The following is a 12,303-nucleotide window of genomic DNA, read 5'->3' on the forward strand; positions in this document are numbered from 1 at the left end:
GTCTTTGCCCACTTTTTCCAGCTGGAGCTGGAAATGCTAGCTGCGACCAACAGAATCTCTGCTAGCCTGCTAGCAAAACATTAGCATCACCACAACAGAACGAGGATTACTCCGAGGTGCCAGGGAGGTTTGCTGGGGTCCAAACTCGTCTGCTGTGTGGATGGTAACGGTGACGGACAGCGTTGGACGTTTCGAGACCAGGGTGATGTACAGTCGGGTGGTGGCTTCAGTTAAGCCTACAAGGCTAGCAATTCATGTTCCTGGATACGTGAGTCAACTGTTATTCTGTTCTATGTTGTCAAGAGCTCCAACGCGCGCCAGCTTGGTACCCATAATTAACTGTTTTAATACCCGGGTATTTATTTTCTTTTCATTGCTGTTTATTGTTGATCGCCTAATGCTGTTCATGAGTCATTCAGTGCTGATGTGTGGGTTTAGGTAAATATCAGATTCACACGAATGGTTTCAAATAAATGTTACCCATTGATTTTTTTTCTAACACGTGTTTAACCTTCCTTTCTCTATACGTATTGATTGATATATATATTGCTGAATATAGTGTAAATATATAGTTTAAATATTTTAGTGATATGTCTCTGAGGTGTAGCTCAAAGTGAGGGCTCAGAGCAAAATAACACAACATTCATCTATAGTCATGCTATCCCAGGCCTCCGTTGAAGTGAGTGATCATCCCTAGAAGTTAATAATAGTAATAACATAATGCTGATGAGCAGGGTTGTTACATATAATTAAGAAATTCATAAGCGAGGACGCACGTAATTGGGATAAATGGCTCAAACCCTTGTTGTTTGCAGTGCGAGAGGTCCCACAAGCCTCCACAGGGTTCTCCCCGTTCGAATTGTTATATGGGCATAAGCCGCGTGGCATTTTAGATGTGCTGCGAGAAAATTGGGAGGAGGGACCTTCACCAAGTAAAAATGAAATTCAATACGTTATTGACCTGCGCGCAAAACTCCACACACACACACCTAACCCAGGAGAATTTGCGGCAGGCCCAAGAACGGCAAACCCGCCTGTATGACAAGGGTACGCGCCTTACGGAGTTCGCACCGGGAGATAAAGTACTCGTACTGTTGCCCACATCGAGCTCCAAATTGGTCGCCAAGTGGCAAGGACCCTTTGAGGTCACACGGCGAGTCGGGGACGTCGACTATGAGGTGAGGCGAATGGACAGGGGTGGGGCGCTACAGATTTACCACCTCAATCTGCTTAAACTCTGGAATGAGGAGGTCCCCGTGGTGTTGGTGTCGGTGGTTCCAGAGAAGGCGGAGCTGGGGCCGGAGGTTCAAAAGGGAGCATTGGCATCGCATATCTCTCCGGTCCCCTGTGGAGACCACCTCTCCCCGACACAACTCGCGGAGGTTACCCAGTTGCAGACCGAATTTTCGGACGTGTTCTCGCCCCTGCCCGGCCGCACCGACCTCATAGAGCACCACATTGAGACACCCCCGGGGGTGGTAGTGTGTAGCCGCCCTTACAGGCTACCCGAATACAAGAAAAAAGTGGCTCGGGAAGAACTTGAGGCCATGCTCAAAATGGGCATCGTCGAGGAGTCCCACAGCGACTGGAGCAGTCCGGTGGTCTTGGTACCCAAGGCCGATGGGTCGGTCCGGTTCTGTGTAGACTATAGAAAAGTCAACACAGTGTCTAAATTCGACGCGTACCCAATGCCTCGTATTGATGAGTTGCTCGATCGACTAGGCACGGCTTGCTTTTCCTCGACACTGGATTTGACAAAGGGTTATTGGCAGATCCCCTTGACTCCATTATCCCGAGAAAAAATGGCCTTTTCCACACCGTTTGGCTTACACCAGCTTGTCACACATCCTTTTGGGCTGTTTGGGGTGCCCGCTACGTTTCAGCGGCTGATGGATAGGGTCCTCCGCCCCCACGCCACCTATGCGGCCGCATACCTTGACGACATCATTATTTATAGTAATAGTGGCCGCGGCACCTACAACACCTGAGGGCCGTCCTTAGGTCGCTGAGGTGGGCGGGTCTCACAGCCAACCCAAAGAAGTGTGCGATTGGGCGGGTGGAAGTACGGTATCTGGGCTTCCACTTGGGCAATGGGCAGGTGCGTCCCCAAATTAACTTCAAGGTGGTCCACAGGCCAGGGGCGCAGATGGTGGCGGACTTCCTCTCCTGTCAAGGGGGGGGGAGTCGGCTGCGGGCCGGACGGCTGCCCGGTCTGAGTCGGGTGGTGGAGGTATGTGGCAGTGGGGGCATGGTCAAGAGTCGGTCTGTGACCGGAGGGCGGAGTCACTACACCTGATGTGAATTAACCTGTGTTTGTGTGTCTTCCCAGCAACCACGCCCTATATAAGGAGAGAGAGAGCAGAGGAAGTGAGCTCTCTCCCGCACCAGATAACTTGTGTGTGTGTGTATGCGTGTGGCTGGGAGAGTGTACGTTGGTACTGAAAAGTGCAAATAAAAAGACTTTTTTGGAACTCAGTTCTGGCCTGCCATACTTCTGTGCTCCACCTACCCGCTCTGACTTCTACAATTCCATGTTCCTATCTTCGTCAAAGCCTGTCCGTTCCGGGTCTTTCCATTCTGGTCCATCCGTTTACATCTCCTTTTGTTTCTATGAGCAATGTAATCCACTGCCGGCTTGCTGGGCTTGTCGCAGCTTCACCAGAGCCCCGTTAGCCAGATGGGTCGGTGTGCCAATGTTGTGGGCTGTCCAAACTCCATCTGTTACCATCTCCCACGACGAGGACGAGGAGTTGGACTTTGGGAGAGCTCTAGCTAGCACTTAAATAATGAAAGCTGTTTTTGAGATAGGACAGAAATGGTGAGCAAATTTTCTTTCTAAACTTCACTATCAGTTTAAGCTTAATTTATTTGTTTGATATCTGCTCTGAAAACTAAGTGTCCCCCAAAGGGTTAAGGTATACTGTATTCTCATTTGGCAGAATAAATGTTTGAGAAACATTCATATTTGTCTGTATTGTCAGATTTCACTAGGATTTTGAACTAAGCTAGTTGTAACTAAACCAATTAAATAAAGCACCACACCATTATATTGTCTCCTGTTCAGTGCATCAGACTGAAATAAATAGCTTTCTTTGGAATCTAACCTAATTAATTTTTACCAAATGCATTGATGGAGATATTTGCAAACATCTTTCTTCATAAACATAGCCCCAGCCTCTAATGAACTGATTTAGACGTATTTTGTTAATATAAAAAAGATATCCTGAAGACTTAGGAGAGAAATAGCAGGGTAGAAAAAGAAAGTGATCCAGATAAGAGATTCTGATAAATGTTCTTCAAATAATGAATAATTGACGAAGCCTATGTAGGAGCAATAAAAAAATGTTGGCGCACGCACGCATTACTGAACACACTCCGGGGGCTAAGCCCCCCTATCTCTCAATCCTAGTGATGTCCATGCTTTAGCAAACCGGAGACGAGCAGCAATGTTCTTTTTGGAGAGCAGTGGCTTTCTCCTTGCAACCCTGCCATGCACACCATTGTGGTTCAGTGTTCTCCTGATGGTGGACTCATGAACATTAACATTAGCCAATGTGAGAGAGGCCTTCAGTTGCTTAGAAGTTACCCTGGGGTCCTTTGTGACCTCGCCAGCTATTACACGCCTTGCTCTTGGAGTGATCTTTGTTGGTCAACCACTCCTGGGGAGGGTAACAATGGTCTTGACTTTCCTCCATTTGTACACAATCTGTCTGACTGTGGATTGGTGGAGTCCAAACTCTTTAGAGATGGTTTTGTAACCTTTTCCAGCCTGATGAGCATCAACAACACTTTTTCTGAGTTCCTCAGAAATCTCCTTTGTTCGTGCCATGATACACTTCCACAAACATGTGTTGTGAAGATCAGACTTTGATAGATCCCTGTTTTTTAAATAAAACAGGGTGCCCACTCACACCTGATTGTCATCCCATTGATTGAAAACACCTGAGTCTAATTTCACCTTTAAATTAATTGCTAATCCTAGAGGTTCACATACTTTTGCCAGTCACAGATATGTAATATTGGATCATTTTCCTCAATAAATAAATGACCAAGTATAATATTTTTGTCTCATTTGTTTAACTGGGTTCTCTATATCTAATTTTAAGATTTGTGTGAAAATCTGATGATGTTTTAGGTCACATTTATGTCGACATATAGGAAATTCTAAAGGGTTCACAAACTTTTAAGCACCACTGTATATACACCAGCCATATCTAACTGGCAGAGGAGGAGGCATTGCAGTTATTTACGGTATAATGAATATTTTGGTGTAACACAAAAAGCTGGACAATATGTTTGAAGTTCTACATACTAGCATAACATATGTAGCAACAAAAAAATAAAAAAATAAGCCTACCTAGTCAATTCCATTATTTATTATTTACAGGTCCCCAGGGCGGGCAGCAAGGTGGTGTAGTGGTTAGCGCTGTCGCCTTACAGCAAGAAGGTCCGGGTTCGAGCCCTGTGGCCGGCGAGGGCCTTTCTGTGTGGAGTTTGCATGTTCTCCCCATGTCCGCGTGGGTTTCCTCCGGGTGCTCCGGTTTCCCCCACAGTCCAAAGACATGCAGGTTAGGTTAACTGGTGACTCTAAATTGACCGTAGGTGTGAGTGTGAATGGTTGTCTGTGTCTATGTGTCAGCCCTGTGATGACCTGGCGACTTGTCCAGGGTGTACCCCGCCTTTCACCCGTAGTCAGCTGGGATAGGCTCCAGCTTGCCTGCAACCCTGTAGAACAGGATAAAGCGGCTAGAGATAATGAGATGAGATGAGGTCCCCAGGGCCATATTCTGAATTTCTTTCTGAATTTGCAGATTTCATCTCAGACATGGTTATTTCCTGAGACAAAGCCTTAGTTGTTGGAGACTTTAACATACACTTCAAAGACCAAAACTCAGAAGACCCTCTGAAAATAGCATTCATGTCCATTCTAAATTCACTAGGAGTTAATCAGAACATCATAGGGCCTACTCATGATGGTGGTCACATTCTTGATCTAATACTAATATTCGGGTTAACTATAGGAAATAGTCACATTCCCACAGTCTGAAGCTACCTCAAATCATTATCTCATCTTATTCAAAATATGTCTGATCAATAATATTAACCCTAACCCTGCCATGCTACTATGTCAAATGTACATTCACATCAACTACCTCACAAATTTTGATAGTCTCCCAGAGTTATCAACTTTGATTGGATCACTGTCAAGTCAAGTTTATTTGTATAGTGCTTTTAACAACAGACATTGTCACAAAGCAGCTTTACAGGAAATTAGAGGCTTTAAACATGAGCTAATTTTATCCCTAAGTTACCCCTGATGAATTAGGGATTTAATTTCAAGCCTGTGGTGATGGTGGCAAGAAAAAACTCCCTCAGATGATATAAGGAAGAAACTTTGAGAGGGACCAGACTCGAAAGGGAACCCATCCTCATTTGGGTGATAACAGATAACATGATTATAAATAACTTGCTTTTATAACTGTGTCCTATATAGTCACAAAGTGCAACTGTGTAATCAGGAAATTCATTAGTTTTAACATGAAGTCTGTTTTGTTGACGTTATCAACTGTATTAGATTAGATTAGATTAGATTAGATTAGATTAGATTAGATTAGATAGAACTTTATTGAACCCTTTGGGAGGGTTCCCTCAGGGAAATTAAAATTCTAGAAGCATCATTACAGGATAAACAGAGAATAGAAAATAGAGAAAACTTATAGATAAATTAAATTAAATTAAGAATTTAATTTAATTTAACTGCCTCAAGTGGAGGAGTTTAAGTATCTCGGGATCTTGTTCATGAGTGAGGGAAGGATGGAACGTGAGATCGACAGGCGGATCGGTGCAGCCTCCGCAGTGATGCGGTCGCTTTACCGGTCCGTCATGGTGAAGAAGGAGCTGAGCCAAAAGACGAAGCTCTCGATTTACCGGTCGATCTACGTTCCGACACTCACCTATGGTCATGAGCTTTGGGTAATGATCAAAAGAACAAGATCACGGATACAAGCGGCCGAAATGAGTTTCTTTCGCAGGGTGGCTGGGGGCTCCCTTAGAGATAGGGTGAGAAGCACAGTACTCGGGAGGAGCTCAGAGTAGAGCCGCTGCTCCTCCACATCAAGAGGAATCAGCTGAGGTGGCTCGGGCATCTCTTTCAGATGCTTCCTGGACGCCTCCCTGGGGCATGTTCCAGGCATGTCCCCCCGGGAGGAGGCCCCGGGGAAGACCCAGGACATGCTGGAGGGACTATGTCTCTCAGCTGGCCTGGGAACGCCTTGGTGTTCTTCCCGAGGAGCTGGCCGAGGTGTCTGGGGAGAGGGAAGTTTGGACTTCCATGCTCAGACTGCTGCCTCCGTGACCCGGCCCTGGATAAGCGGAAGAAAATGAGATGAGATGAGATTAAGAATTTACATATACAAATATAAAAAAGAATAAGATATGGAAAAAGCAGAAAGAAAAAAAAGTCCAGCAGGAGAAGTATTGCACATTTATATTGCACATTGTCTAGTATTGCTTTTTGTCAGGTTAGGCTACTGCTCCTTCCCGTCCTCTGTCCTCCTGTTACCCTTCATCCCCCCCAGAGAGGAGTTGTACAGTACAGTCTGATAGGGTAAGGGACAAAGGAGTTTTTAAGTCTGCTAGTCCTGCACTTGGGAAGGAGCATTCTGTCACTGAACAGGCTCCTCTGGTTGCTGATGACGGTGTGCAGAGGGTGACTGGCATCATCCATGATGTTCAGTAGTTTGTCCATAGTCCTCTGCTCTGCCACCGTCACCAGAGAGTCCAGCTTCATGCTGACCACAGAGTTGGCCCGCCTGATCAGTTTGTCCAGCCTGGATGTGTCCTTCTTGGATGTGCTGCCCCCCCAGCACACCATGGTGTAAAACAGGACACTAGCAACCACAGACTGATAGAACATCCACAGGAGTTTCCTGCAGATGTTAAAGGACCGCAGCCTCCTCAGGAAGTATAGCCTGCTCTCTCCCTTCCTGTACAAGTGGTTGGTGTTGCAAGTCCAGTCCAGCTTGCTGTCCAGCGACAGCCCGAGGTACTTGTAGGAATCCACAGCCTCCACCTCGACTCCCTCGATCAGAACTGGTCGTGATCTTGGTCTGGACCTCCCAAAGTCAATGACCAGCTTCTTGGTCTTTGAGGTGTTGAGCTGCAAATGGTTCCTGTTGCACCAGATGGCAAAGTCCCTCACCAGGTTCCTATACTCCTCCTCTCTGTCGTCCCTGATACACCCCATGATGGCTGTGTCATCGGCGAACTTCTGAATGTGACAGCTCTGAGTTGTAGCAGAAGTTCGTGGTGTACAGGATGAAAAGAAGAGGGGCCAGCACCATGCCCTGGGGTGCTCTCGTGCTGCTAATCACAGTGTCAGACATGATGTCCTTCAGCCTGATGTACTGTGGCCTGTTGGTGAGGTAGCTGGAGATCCAGGTGACCAGGCAGGGGTCCACTTGCATCCTGTTCAGTTTGTCCTGAAGCAATAGGGGCTGGATGGTGTTGAAGGCACTCAAGAAGTCCAAGAAGAGGATCCTCACTGTGCCATTTCCCTTATCCAGATGCGAGTGGGCTCGGTGTAGCAGGTAGAGGATGGCATCTTCCATACCAACACCCTGCCTGTTACGCAAACTGCAGACAGTCCTGGGCATGTTGCACCTGGGGTCTGAGGAGAATGAGGAAGAGCCGCTCCAACGTCTTCATTAGATGTGAAGTGAGTGCCACCAGTCAGAAGTTGTTCAGCTCGCTGGGCCAGTTCTTCTTGGGAACTGGAATGATGCATGGTGTCTTCCAGAGGGTGGGCAGTCTCCCCAGCTGCAGGCTGACGTTGAAGATGCATTGGAGTGGTTCACCCAGTTCAGCAGCGCAGGTCTTCAGTAGTTGGGGACACACCTTGTCCAGGCCTGCTGCTTTCCTGGGGTGAAGCTTCCTCAGTTGGTCTCTGACCTGGTCTGCAGTAATGCATGGAGGAGTCTGTGTTGAGGTGGGGGAGGAGGGGGCTGCTGCGATGACTGGGGGCAGGTATGTTGAGGGAAGAAGGGGAGATGGCTGCAGTGAGGGCGAAGGTGGGGGGGGACATGGGCTGGTTGAACCGGTTGAAGAGGTCATTCAGCTTGTTTGCCCTCTCCACTGTCCCCTCAATGACTCTGGTCTTTGTGTTGTGGCCTGTGATGGTCTTCAAACCTTCCCAGACCTCCCTCATGCTGTTCTCCTTCAGCTTCTGCTCCACCTTTCTCCTGTAGCTGTCCTTAGCTTCCCTCACACAGCATTTCACCTCCTGCTATGCTGCTTTCATCACCTCCCTGTCCCTGCTCCTGAAGGCAGCCTTCTTCCTGTTGAGGACAGCTTTGACTTCTTGTGTTACCCATGGCTTATTATTAGGGTAACACCATACAGTCTTAGCGGGGGAGAAGTTGTAATCTGTCAGACAGTGTGTCAGCCCCTCTATGTCCTCACAGTGCGGGCTAAGCTGCACATCCCAGTCCGTGGTGTCATAACAGTCTCTGAGGGCATCTTTCATTTCAGGGGACCACCTCCTGATGGAACTAGTTGTTGCAGGCTGCCTTTGGACCAGGGGGGTGTACTTCGTTCATAGATAGATAGAATCTTTATTGTCATTGCACATTCCTATACAACGAAACACTGTTTGAGGGCTCAGATCACAGCAGCATATAAAAAAAATAAATATATAATATAATATAATATAATATAATATAATATAATATAATATAATATAATATAATATAATATAATATAATCCAGCCACTGGGGGTGCATAAGCGTAATCTTGGTGCCGGTCCCAAGCCCTGATAAATTGGAGAGGGTTGCGTCAGGAAGGGCATCCAGCATAAAACTGTGCCAAATCTAACATGCGGAATGAAAAGAGAAATACCATACCAGATCGGTCAGGGCCTGGGTTAACAATGACCACCTACTGTTGTGCCAAAATGGAGAAGGAGAAGGGTGTGTGTGTGTTAGGAGAGACCATGAAAGATGGAAGGGAAGGAGCTTAGAATTGAGGGTAGGAATACTGAATGTGGGAACATTGGCAGAGCGAGAGAGTTAGCAGGTATGATGGAAAGAAGGAAGTTGGACATTTTGTGTGTGCAGGAGACAAGCTGGAAAGGAAGCAAGGCCAAGAACATTGGAGATGGATGCAAGTTATTTTATTATGGAGTGGATTGAAAGAGAAATGGTGTTGGTATTGTTTTGAGGGGAGAGTTAGTCAACAGTGTGATTGATGTGAAGAGGGTGTCAGATAGAGTGATAGGCATGAAGTTGGAGATTCAAGGAGTGGTAATCCATGTTGTGTGTGCATACGCCCTACAGGTTGGGTGTGAGAATGAAGAGAAAGAGTCTTTCTGGGAAAAGATGGATGAAGTGGTAAAAAGTATACCGAGGGAGGAGCGCGTGCTGATAGGAGCAGATTTCAATGGACATGTTGGCGAGGGAAACAGAAGGGATGAGGACGTGATGGGCAGATATGGTGTAAGAGAGAGAAATGTGGAAGGGCAAATGGTGGTTGATTTTTCAAAGAGGATGAATTTGGCAATAGTCAATACATACTTCGAGAAGAAAGAGCAGCACAGGGTGATGTTTAAGAGTGGAGGAAGATCTACACAGGTGGACTACATACTCTGCAGAAGGGGTAACCTGAAGGAGATTGGAGACTGTAAAGTGATGGCAGTGGAGAGTGTAGCTCGACAACATCAAGTGGTCGTGTGCAGGATGAGCTTGAAAGTGAAAAAGAGGAAGTGTGAAATAGTGGAGTTGAAGATTAAGTGGTGGAAACTAAAAGAGGTTGAACATTAGAAGGAGTTTAGGGAAGAAATGAGACGAGCATTGAGTGGTCATGGAAGTCTGCCAGAAGATTAGAATACTACTGCTGTACTAATAAGAGAGGCAGCAAGGAAGGTGCTAGGGTGGTCATCGGGAAGGAGGAAGGAAGACAAGGAGACATGGTGGTGGAACAAAGAAGTGCAGGAAATTATAAAAGAGAAGAGGCTAGCAAAGAAGAATTGGGACAATCAGAGAGACGAGGAAAGCAGGCGGTTATACAGAGAGACAAGACAGAAGGCAAAAAGAGCGGTAGCGAAGGTGAAAGCAGATGCATACCAGGAGTTGTACGAAAGACTGGAGACCAAAGAAGGAGAGAAAGACCTGTCCAGACTAGCTAGGCAGAGAAACAGGGACGTGAGGAGTGTACAGCAGGTAAGAGTGATGAAAGATGGAAATGTGCTGACAAACAGAGAGTGTATAAAGAAGGTGGAAATAGTACTTTGAGGATTTGTTAAATGAGGAGTATCCAAGAGAGAAAAGGTCAGATTCATTGGAGATATTAAATCAGGAAGCAGAGTTGGTTAGTAAGGATGAGGTGAGGGCAGCCATGAAAAGAATGAAGACTGGGAAAGCAGTCGGACCAGATGGTATCCCGATTGAGGCTTGGAGATGTTTGGGTAAGACGGCTGTGGAGTTTCTAACGAGATTGTTTAATAAATTCCTAGAGAATGAGGAAATGCCAAATGAATGGAGAAAGAGTGTGCTAGTCCCAATATACAAGAATAAGGGAGATGTACAGAGCTGCAGTAATTCAGGGATGCAAACGGCGCGCCTTTTGGCAGATGCCGCCTTTTTCACGGCTGAATCACGCAGATCCGATTTTTTTTTTAGGGGGGGTGTTGGAGTGTGTGATTATAATTTCATCAAAGTAAATTCTGTATATAAGCAAATGCCGTTACAGTCCATGAAACATAGGAAGTATAAGTATGAGAAGAAAACAGTAAATCAGAAAGCTGCGCACTTTTGCGCAGCTTTCGCACAAACGTGTGCAGCTTTCTGATTTACTGTTTTCTTCTCATACTTATACTTCCTATGTTTCATGGACTGTAACGGCATTTGCTTATTTAGTAATTTTAATACAGAATTTACTTTGAAATTATAATCAGACACTCCAACACCCCCCCCCCCCCCCCCCCCAAAAAAAAAATCGGATCTGCGCGATTCAGCCGTGAAAAAGGCGGCATCCGCCAAAAGGCGTGCCGTTTGCATCCCTGGTAATTACAGAGGAATAAAGTTGATGAGCCACACCATGAAGCTATGGGAAAGGGTATTGGAGGCGAGATTGAGACGAGAGGTAGCAATCTGTGAACAGCAGTACGGGTTTATTCCAAGGAAGAGCACATCGGATGCAATTTTTGCTTTAAGAATGTTAATGGAGAAGTACAGGGAAGGCCAGAGAAAGCTACATTGTGTGTTTGTAGACCTGGAGAAGGCATACGATAGAGCAGGAATCACCAAATGGCGGACCTCAGTCCGGATCCGGCCCCAGTGATGGTTCTGTCCGGACCTGTGACCAATGGTAAAGTCACGAGATTAAGTAATTTTTATGGAGCATTATTTTGGACGGTCATGGCTATTGACAGCAGGCACTGCTACTCCAGTTAATATGACAATAGCTTCACTCAGTTGAGCCAATAAAATCGTTAGTTTACCCAGCGCACCACAGCAGAGCAACAAGCAGAGAGGAAGAGAGTTAAGTTCAGAGACAACCGACCGAGACAACATGGCTTGCTCCTAAAGGCGGCGGAAAGTAGACAAGGAAAATCGTTGTTTTAAAGATGAATGGACAGAGAAATATATGTTCATTCTTCCGGCGAGCAGTTCAAAACCAGTGTGCCTCATATGCTCTGAAAACGTGGCATTAATTAAAAGCGGCAATGTGAAGCGCCACTACGAAATGAAGCACAGCTCTTTTGAGCAAAGTTATCCCCTGAAGTCCAAGCTGAGGGCACGCAAAATAACCGAACTGCAAGCACAGTATGACAGGTCTACCCAACTCATCACACATACATTTACAGCCCAGCAACGTGCAAACGAATGTTCCTTAAAAGTAGCGTGGATTTTGGGGCAACATAAAAAAAACATTTAGTGATGGGACAGTTGTGAAGGAGTGCTTAAACGCCGTTGCTGAGACATTGATCTGCAAGGAAATGCTGCATTAAGAGAGCATTTTGAGACAACTGACCCTGCTACTTCCTGGTTACAGACTGTTTCTGAGAGTGTGTTCCCTGGTCTAACCAAAGGAGCACTGCACACCTTGACTATGTTTGGATCGACTTACAGCTGTGAGTCAGCTTTTTCCACTATGAACATTGTCAAAACCAAGTACCGTTCTAGGCTCAACAATGAACACCTACATATCTGCATGAGAATGGCACTAACTCCATTCCAACCAAGATTTAAATTACTGGCAGGTCAGCCACATGCCCGTTTTTCTCATTAAGAAAAGTAAAAGAAGAA

The sequence above is a fragment of the Neoarius graeffei genome, chromosome 24 (assembly GCF_027579695.1).
Source record: "Neoarius graeffei isolate fNeoGra1 chromosome 24, fNeoGra1.pri, whole genome shotgun sequence".
In the NCBI taxonomy this organism is placed as follows: domain Eukaryota; kingdom Metazoa; phylum Chordata; class Actinopteri; order Siluriformes; family Ariidae; genus Neoarius; species Neoarius graeffei.